Below are 10,314 nucleotides of genomic sequence, written 5' to 3'. Positions count from 1 at the left end.
AGTAATGAGGTGACCCAGAAAATATTGCTTAAGCTTCCGGCTTGCCATAAAGACCCCATACACAAGCTTCTGCCGGTGCGGATATCTCTACTTGGACTCAATAAGCACCTCATTGATGTAATAAACCGGTCATTGAACCGGATATTCCTTGCCTGCCTCTTTCCTTTCCACCACAATAGCTACACTGACGGCCCGGCTGTTAGCAGCCACATATAACAACAAAAGCTCTTTATCAATAGGGGCAGCAAGAACGGGTGGCTCAGCCAACTGTTTCTTCAGATCCTCAAATGCTTGATGAGCAGCATCACTCCAAACAAAATGATCTATCTTCTTCATCATCTGATAAAGGGGAATAGCTTTCTCACCCAACCGGCTTATGAACCGGCTTAGGGCCACAATACGACCCGCCAGACGCTGAACATCATTAACACACGCCGGCTTAGCCAAAGAGGTAATGGCCTTGATCTTCTCTAGGTTAGCTTCAATGCCTCTGTTAGAAACCAGAAAACCTAAAAGCTTACCCGCTGGTACACCAAAAACACACTTAGCAGAGTTAAGCATCATCTTGTAGACCCGGAGATTGTCAAATGTTTCCTTCAAATCCTCAATCAAAGTTTCTTTCTTCCTTGACTTCACCATAATGTCATCCACGTAAGCATGAACATCACGCCCGATCTGATTGTGGAGGCAATTTTGCACACACCACTGGTAAGTCGCCTGGGCACTCTTGAGCCCAAAAGGCATAGACACATAGCAGAAGGCTCCAAACGGAGTAATAAAAGTTGTCTTCTCATGGTCCTTAACTGCCATCTTTATCTGATGATAACCATAATAAGCATCCAAAAAACTCAAACGCTCAGAACCCGCCGTAGCATCAATGATTTGATCAATACGAGGGAGAGCAAATGGATTAGCCGGCCAAGCCTTGTTTAAGTCCGTGTAATCCACACACATCTGCTAGGTGTCGTTCTTCTTAAGCACCAGCACTGGATTAGCCAACCATTCAGGATGAAAAACTTCAACAATAAACCTGGCCACGAAGAGCCGTGCCACTTCTTCACCAATGGCCTTTCACCTCTCCTTGTTAAAACAACGGAGGAATTGCTTGACCGGCTTAAACTTCGGATCAATATTAAGAGTGTGCTCAGTGAGTTCCCTCGGTACACCCGGCATGTCTGAAGGCTTCCATGCAAAGATATCCCAATTCTCATGGATGAACTCGATGAGTGTGCTTTCCTATTTTGGATCCAAATTAGTGTTGATGCTGAACTGCTTAAATGAGTCGCCAGGGACTAAGTCTGCCAATTTAGTATCATCTGCCGACTTAAACTTTAACAAATGATTATGCTCTATGGTTGGCTTTTTCAAGGACTTCATCTCTGCCGGGTCGACATTATCCTTGTAAAATTTCAACTCCTCCGTTGCACAAACCGATTCAGCATAAGCCGCATCACCTTCTTCACACTCCAGGGCCACCTTGCGACTCCCATGCACTGTGATGGTGCCCTTGTAACCCAGCATTTGAAGCTGCAAGTAAACATAACAAGGCCTCGCCATGAACTTAGCATAAGCCGGCCGCCCAAACAGAGCATGATAAGTGATCTTGATCTTGACCACCTCGAAGGTTAAAATCTCATACCAGGAATCATGCTCATCTCCAAAGGCAACTCCTAAAGATATCTTACCCACTGGGTAGGCCGACTTACCCAGTACCACGCCATGGAAAACTGTGTTTGACGGTTTGAGATTCTTATCAGTCAGTCCCATGCGACGGAAGGTCTCATAGTAAAGTATGTTAATGTTGCTGCCTCCATCCATGAGTACCTTAGTAAATTTATAGCCCCCAACCTGAGTCGCCACCACTAGAGCCAAATGACCCAGATTATCAACCCGGGGCGGATGATCCTCATGACTCCACACAATAGGCTGCTCTGACCATCGTAAATAACGTGGCACCGCCGGCTCAACAGCATTTATTGCCCTCTTATGCAACTTCTGATCCCGCTTACATAGACTAGTGATAAAGACGTGGTACTGCCCACTATTCAATTGCTTCGGGTTGCTCTAATAACCGGACTGCTGCTACTGATTCCCCTGATTATTCTGCTGGTTGTAACCACCTTGATTGCCTTGGCCGTGAAAACCGGAATTTGAGCCGCCGCCTCAACGACCCGGACCATGAGAACCGGACCCTGAACCGCCGTTTGGGCCATGGTTGTGCTGGATGGATTCCCTAAAGCTTCTCATTATGCTGCAATCCTTCCACAGATGAGTAGCTGGCCTCTGATCCGTTCCGTGTGTTGGACATGGCTGATTTAACACTACATCAAGATCAAACATTGTCCCTTGATCCAGCGGTCCCTTACGACGCTGGTTATCACTGCGCGCCCCGGTGTTAGCCACAAAATCATTAGCCTTGCGCTTACCATTTCCGCCCTGATTGGTAGGGTTGTACTACTGCCCCTTCATGCCACTACTCTTCTTTCCCTTTCTCGATCTTTCATCCTCAGAATCGGCGTCCTTGGTACCATTAGAGTCAACATACTTAACAAGAGCCGCCATAAGCTCCCCCATGTCGTTGCAATGACGCTTAAGCTGCCCAAGTTTCTGCTTAAGTGGAATGAAACGGCAATTTTTCTCCAACATTAGAACTGCTGAGCCGACGTTGATGTTATCTGAAGAATGTATGATAGTCGAGACCCGGCGCACCCAGCTGGTTGTTGACTCACCCTCAGCTTGAATGCAAGAAACCAAATCCACAATCGACATAGGTTGCTTACATGTATCTTTGAAATTCTGGATAAACTGGGACTTCAGCTCCGCCCATGACCCGATGGAGTTAGCCGGCAGCCCCTTTAACCAGGTGCGAGTTGTCCCCTCTAACATCATGGTGAAGTACTTAGCCTATGAAGCCTCACTAACATCCAGCATCTCCATGGCCATCTCATAGCTCTCCACCTACGCCTGAAGGGGTTGATCGGCTATGTAATTAGGCACCTTACGAGGGCCTTTGAAATCCTTGGGCATACGCTCGTTTCGTAGAGCCACTGTTAGACACGGCACACCGAAAGCCTTAGAAGTTACACCTGCCTCAACTGAAGCTGTTGGGTAATCCGGCGCGTGCTGATGAGCCGCCGGCTTGGCCTCCCGACGTACTCTACCCTGGTCCACCAAATCCAGCGCATTGGCACCATTGCGCGCCGGGTCATGTCCATGAGGTTTGTTACGGCGCTGCTCCGTACTCGAGACTACTGGTGAGTCAATGTGCCTACTATAGCTCTGGCTTGGACGAGGGGTTGAATGAATCCGGTCAAGGCTATAATAATAAGCATGTTGCTGCACTAAAGCCATTTGAAGAACCCCCTAGCCCTTTGGGTTTCAATCGCCGTCGGAGTTTCACCCTCGACTAGCAAAGCCGCCAGTCGCGTTGCTGCAACAATCATGTTGTCCAAACGGGTGCAATAGTGACCCGGTGGTGTTACCACGTGTTGAGGAAGGGTGTTGTTTATATACGGAGAACTTGTCATGCGCGGCTGACCCAGCACTCCACCGCCTGGTGCTTCAGTCATCAGATTCACCGCCGGCGGGTTACTGGCCTCGGCTCGAGGGGTGTTGAAGAGGTCCCTTGACTCATAAACTGAGGGCAGACAACTCCGGTATTTTCTCCTCAAAACTTCGTTTGACGCGTTCGGATCCACTGTGAGCCGGTATGAATCTGCTAGAATCTGCTGTGCTTGGGCACTTAGAACGGCCCATTCTGCAGCCATCCTGGCGTTTTCTGCTACTAATTCTGCCTTGGCTTGTGTTATCTGATCACGCGACTTAGCTATTTCTGCATTGTGCTGTGTCGTATTTCGGGTTCCGGCAGACCCTTGAGGTTCGAACACTGGGGTGCGCGCGAAGATCTCTCCCCTACCGATCTACGTCCAACCTCCTCGCGTGATTTAAGCTGGAAACAATGAACAATACAAAGGACACGAGGTTTATACTGGTTCGGGCCACCGTTGTGGTGTAATACCCTACTCCAGTGTGTGGTGTGGTGGATTGCCTCAGGGGCTGATGATGAACAGTACAAGGGAAGAATAGCCTCGCGAGAGGTGTTCTTGAGCTGGTGCGATGAACTGCTAGGGTGAGTTCAGTCGCCTCTCTCTCTCTCTCTGCTAGGACCCTACCAGATTTCTCTCTCCCTCTGTGGTGGCTAGTCCTACTTATAGAGGCCCTGGGCCTCTCCCCAAATAATGAGCGGGAAGGGCACCAACACTTGGCCATTTTGAAGGGGAACATATAGTACAAGTTATCCTGACCAAAGGTGGTCTTCGGCTGCCAAAAGCTCTGGTGATGACGCCGTCTTGGGCTCCACGGTGACCTCCGTTCTGCCGCTCTGCTGGTCTTGGTATCGTTGCATCGGAATGGCAACCTTTGCCCGATGCCTTGGCCTGTGCTTGCCCCCTTTGCACCAAAGGGGAAACAAGGACACTATGTAGGCCGGCGCCCGCCTGGTCTCGATCGTCATGGCTTGTGTCACGGGTTCCTCGCGAGGTACCCCTGCCTTGATCTCTCCGCCTCCTCGCGAGCCTGCCTGAGGAGGCTGCTTTTGAGGAAGCTTCCTGTCGTCTGCCTCACGAGGCTTGGCCCCTCGCGAGGGTCTTGAACTTGAGCTGATGACGATGGGCCGCGCTGGGCTCCCACTTGAGCCACGCCGCAGGCCGCAGGCAGGCAAGTCTGGGGACCCCCGTTCCCGGAATGCCGACATGCTGCTCCTGCTTGTCTGGGGTTACCTCGATCTCCATCAGAGTTGCCAGAGTATCCAACAAATCTGTTAAGACTTGAGCCAGCGGGCGCGCTGAACCGCCAGCCCCGGCCACCGTTACCGCTGCTGCACTAGAACCGCCAGCCTTACCCACCTACTCATAACCCAAGCAACCAATTTCGCGTGTGCATCGACATCCCGAGCCTCAACAGGGCTGCCGCCCAGGGCCTCTTCCGGCCGATGGCGGTCGGCTGGAGGAGGGCCTTCCCCTCTGGCCTCCGCAACGCAGCCGCCACATACCAGCACTTCGTAAAACAGGTCGCGGGGGCCCAGGAGGCTCAGCGGCAGGTGGTCCTGACGGACCAGGACCAGGACCCCCGCGACCGCTGAGGGCCTCCGGAGCCCCTGGGCCTTGGGAGCTCAGCTCTCCTCAGGAGCAACCTGCAAGGCTCGCGTCTCCAGCTACCCCAACTCCTCTTCAGCGGCAAGTACCAGGTGATGTCTTAGGTATTTCGTCGAGGGCGCCCCTCGGGCTGCATCATCCTTGAGCTGCTGGGGGCTTACCCCCCCCCCCACACACACACACAGTTGTATCTTTTTGCGCATGAATCAGAACTGGTTGCTTCCTTTTGCATTATCTATATGGTTGGCACCCTCACCGCCACTAAGGTCATGAGCCATTGTGAGCCCTCCGCGACCGCCCCATGATTAAGGACTGGCACGGCGTCTGTGCTCGGGTCCGTCCCTGCAGCGTCGCTCAACCCAAGGGTTGAGCTCTGTCTCACGAGCCATTCCCATGACGTCACCTCCCATGGTCCTTGGTGCCTTGTTCTCGCATGGGCTAATCGTTGGTGGGTAAGTAGGGGCCCGTGGCAGGTGCCTCACTCCCGCGCGAACCGCACTCCAGTTGTTTATCTTTTGGACTATAGCATGAGAAGACTGGGCATGACGTCTGTGCTCGGGTCCGTCCCTGCAGCATTGATAAATCCAGCGGCTGAGCTCTGTCTTACGGGCCGGTCCCACTAATGTCACCTCCTGGGGTCGTTGGTGCTGCGGCCTTCTCATGCAATGCCCTCTGTAGATGCATTCGGCGCAGGTCTAGGCAACCCATCTCTTTTCATGTTTTCCAGAAGAAGACTTAGGTGCAACCCACCTCAGGTGCAACCCGCCTCAGGGTAGGGTCTCGTGAGTGATGCGTAAGCTCGCGAGAACTTCCCCAGAGTCGTTCAGCTCGGCCTGAGGAGGGCCCATATACACCTTGGCTGTCCCGCCGTGCAAGCCACGTGTCCGGACGGGCTGCACACGCCCGGGAGTCTCTCCCGGTGGGAGGCTCCCCTCCCACGATCCAGTGGAAGTGCTTAGCTCCGCGCTGGCAAGACCGAGGAGCGGTTGTGCCCACGAACCAGTGGAAGCACCAAGCTCCGCGCTGGCCGATACGACCGAGGAGCGGTTATGCCCACACTCCGGGCAAGTGTGGTAGCTCTATGCTCCGCGCTAGTTATAAACAACTGAGGGCGGCCCCCAGCGGTCGCACCAACCTCAGGGAGCTTTTCAGCTCACGACGCTCACAGCTTCTACTTGGAAGGGTATCGCGAGGGGGGCTAGGCATGGGGTCTATGCTCAGGTCACGCCTAGCAGACGCCACCCTACCAGGTGCTCAGACACCTGGCTTTCTCGCGCCCCCATCCTAGGCGAAGGCTCGTGAGCAAGGTATGGTGCTCATTCTCCCTCATGAGAGCCGTTTGTACGTCAAGGGGGACCCCTGGGCATTGCGATGCAGGGGCCTCACTAGTCACGTAGCCCCTCACTCCTTGGGCCCGGTGCTCAACGGCGGTCGAGGTATGTGCGGGGCTGGGCCCTGCCAACACAGAACGCAAACGGGTCGCTTGAACGTCAAGGGGGACCCCTGGGCATCGCGACCCAGGGGCCTCACTAGTCACGTAGCCCCTCATTCCTTGAGCATGCCCTGGTGACCCGGAGGGCTCAATGGCGATCGAGGTATGCACGGGGCTGGGCCCTGCCGACGTAGAGCACTTAAGCAGACATGAATGGAAGCAAGCACGGAAATCACAGAATTCAAAGCCTAGCTATTACAATAAAGCTCAAATTCATCAAATTCAAACAAGTCTCACGCCTCCTTGAGGCACTCGCATTCTCCTCAGCAGGAATAGGTCAGGCATCGCCGGACGCATCGGCATCAGCTTCCACCCCTTCAAACGCATCAGCAGCAGCCGGAAGGAACGCCTCCACTAGCTCTTTGACCTTCTCCACCACACATTCAGCAGCCGCGCCCTCCAGGCTCGTAGCCAGTGGCTGGGATAGCGTGGCCAGGTCAAAGCTGGGGTCACGAAGGAAGAAATGGCCGCACACCTGCGCTAAGGCAGAGGTAAGAAGCGAGCGGCCCTCAGTATCGGCTAACTGACCGATTGCAGATGCCACGTCACCCAGGGACTTCACGAGTGCAGCTAGGAGCCTGGTGGCACCACCCTCCGGGGTGGCCAGCGGCTCTTTGAACCCCTCCCCGTAGGCGATCCGTAGCAGCCTGCGGGCCTCGAGCTCGAAGGTGGCGAGGGCCTCACGACCCACCATCGCCGTCTTCTCCGAGGTCGCGAGGGCGTCCTCCCTGGCCTTCAGCTCGTCCTCGCGCTTGGCTTGGGATGCCTTGGCTTCCTCGGCCTCTGTCTTCAGCTTCTCCAGGCTCGCGCGGTCGGCGAGCTGCTCCTCCTACAACCGCGATGTCTCTGCCTTCTCGCCCTGGAGCTCCTTCTCCAACCTCTCAAGCTCCAGGGCGTGCTTCACGCTCTCCTCACGACGGGCCTTAAGCTCGTCCTCCGCCTCCTGGCGACGCTTCTCGGAGGACGCTGCCTGGGCTTCCGCGGTCTCTCGCGCCCGTGCAGCCGAGGCAGCCTCCTTCCGACCCTCGCCGACGGCCGCCGAAGCCTGACTCCAGGTGGCCTGCACGGACTCCTCCGCTTGCAGCCACCCCGAGAGTAGGCCCAAGTGGGCGTCCACCGCACGGTCATCACCGTCCTGGAAGACAACGCGGAGCTGGTTCAGCGCAGCGAAGGCCGCCTCCAAGGCCTCGGGACCAGACCTCACCTGCTGACGAGGGGACTCCACCACGACCGCCCGCTCGGCCGAGGGCTTGGGGGCTCCCAGTCCCTTCGCTGGCACGGCGGGAGTAGGGGTCACCCATCCCTCACGAGGAACTACAGCAGAGTCCACTAGGGGCGTCGCCACCACGCGCTCAGCAGTTTGGCTGGCTGAGGCGTGTGGCACCACGGCGACAGCGGCAGCAGCAGCAGGAGGGGCGGGACTTTGAGAAGTGGCCCCTCCCTTCATCTTCTTCAGCATGCCGCCAATACTACTGCATCAAGAAATGCGCGTCAGAAGCGCAACGGGCAATAGAACAACGGAAGAACCTGCACTCACGCGTCAGAAGCCTGGTGCGCCCTCCTCTTCGCCAGCAGGTCGGCAGTGTTTTCCTTCGCCGGGGGCACGCCGCTGGCCCGAACGTTGGCAAGACGCAAGACCAAGGATTTGGGCACAACAGTGGCCGCTGGCCTTGCCGGGGCAGAGCTCCGCCAGGGAGTCGCTGCATCGCCCCCTCCGGACGAAGAGCGTCCAGATCGACGCGGGGTGACGGCCTTGGGCTGCCCAGCGACTCCAGCCCTCGGCGGCAGCTCCTCAACGGATCCCACGGAGGAGGCATCGTCAAGATTCAGGTCCAGGTCCCTGAGGGCCTTCTCAGAGTCTTCCTCCTCCTCCTCGCTCTCCTCTTCGCCACCAGAAGACACATCAACCGTGGCCGGAGCAGGTGCAGCCACCTCGACATAGCCCGACACGGCCTCCAACCGCTTGGCCTTGTCAGGACGGCGGTACAGTGGCAAGTGGGCCACCGGAAGGTCCGCAGGCATCGTCTCCGGGAGAACTCTTGAGGTGAGATCCATATCAGAGGAGGGCAGCATCCCCGAGCGTAGCCGGAGCTTGTCGTCGTCCCCCATCAACTCACACATGGGACGTGAGTGCGCCTGGAGTGGTGCCAGGCGCTGCCTCAGGAACTCCTTCATGATCTGTCCTCCCTCGAGCCTCGAGGCCATATCAGCCTCAATCCTCGCCAACGCGGGCCCAGCCTCGGGATCAGTAATCTTCACATGGCTCCAGCAGGCGCGCTTCCGCGGACGGGCGGTAGGCAGCACCAGCAATGGGTGCGTGGGCTGAGCATCCAGATAGACCCATCTCTTCCGATGGGTGTCTATCTTCTTCCCCGCCTTCATCAACCGGCAGCCCTTGCGCTGAAAGACGAAGGAGATGCACGCTGAACACGGGCCCTCCTCATACAGCCGGACGACGAAGAGGTGGCGGAAGAGGGCGAGAGTCGGCCTCACCCCCACGAACGCCTCGCAATAGAAGGCGAACAGCGAAAAGACGAGGAGGGGGCAAGGTTGGATATGAAGGGCATGCACCTGGTAGTGGTCCAAGATGGCGTAGAAGAATTCAAAGAAGGGCGGCACAAGCCCGACGGAAATGTTGTGGAGGAAGAAAGGGTAGCAGGTCACCGTCAAAGCCGGCGCGGTAGCCGACCCGACCAGGATCTTCATCAGGCCATGCTCGTTATGCTCGCTTGACAGGAAGGACTGGACCTCCGTGTAGTCCCCCTCCGTGGCGACGGAAGACTCCTCGAGCGCCGCCACGGGAGAAGAACCAGACCCAGGCGCTTGCGTGGCGCCCTTGCCCTTCTTCGCCATTGCCGAAGGTGTCGGGAAGGTAAGGGATCCGAGGAGATCGGAGGCGGAGGAGAAGGGGATCTGAGCAAGAAGAAAGGGGAGCAATAACCCATGTGCGGCGAAGACAGTCTCTTTTGTCAAGTCACACAGTTACCAAGGTTGCGTGGGGAGTGGAGTCGACACGTCCCCTCCAACCGTCACGTGTCGGCCTGGCCCACAGTCTTTGGGGCCCGCGGTGCTTCGTCCTCGCCTAGGCTTCGCCCAGAAGCCAACTCCGCGCGCGCCTTAGGCCCGGGGGCTACTGTCGGCGTACTGGGAACCAGGGTACCCAGACTTGCCTGTCTGCGGCCCACGTCGCGTTCCTGGTACGGCCCGGTAGGACCCAGCTGATCGACCGTCTGCTCAAGACCCTCGCGAGGGGGCCAGCCCCCGCGAGGAGAACGACCAAGACCCCCTCAGGGAGCGGCCTCACCTAGGTTGCTCCGGAGGAGCGACCAAGACCTCTCCCTAGAGTGGCCTCGGCTAGGCTGCTTCGGGAGGGCGGAGATCTCAAGGCAAGGGCTGCCTCAGGAGGAGGCAGTGATGCAAGCCATGACGAACCGTGCCAGCGGGCGCAGTTTCCATATCGGTGCAAAGGAGACCGCACAGGCGCAGGTTCCCGAGGGGCAAGACAAAGGTTTCCCCTTTGGTGCAACAAGACCGAAGACCGCAAGGATGGCAGGAAGGATGTCATCGCTGGGCCCACCACCGCGTCACCGCCTGCCCTCTTTGCAGGCGAAGACCACCTTTTGTCAGGATAGGAGCGTCCTTGTGTTCCCGCTCAAATGGCCGTTGTGG

This window comes from Triticum urartu, chromosome 5A, assembly GCF_056163025.1.
Source record: "Triticum urartu cultivar PI428250 chromosome 5A, HENAU_Tu73, whole genome shotgun sequence".
Lineage (NCBI taxonomy): Eukaryota > Viridiplantae > Streptophyta > Magnoliopsida > Poales > Poaceae > Triticum > Triticum urartu.
The sequence above is the reverse complement of the archived record's forward strand: the minus strand, read 5'-3'. Positions refer to the sequence as shown.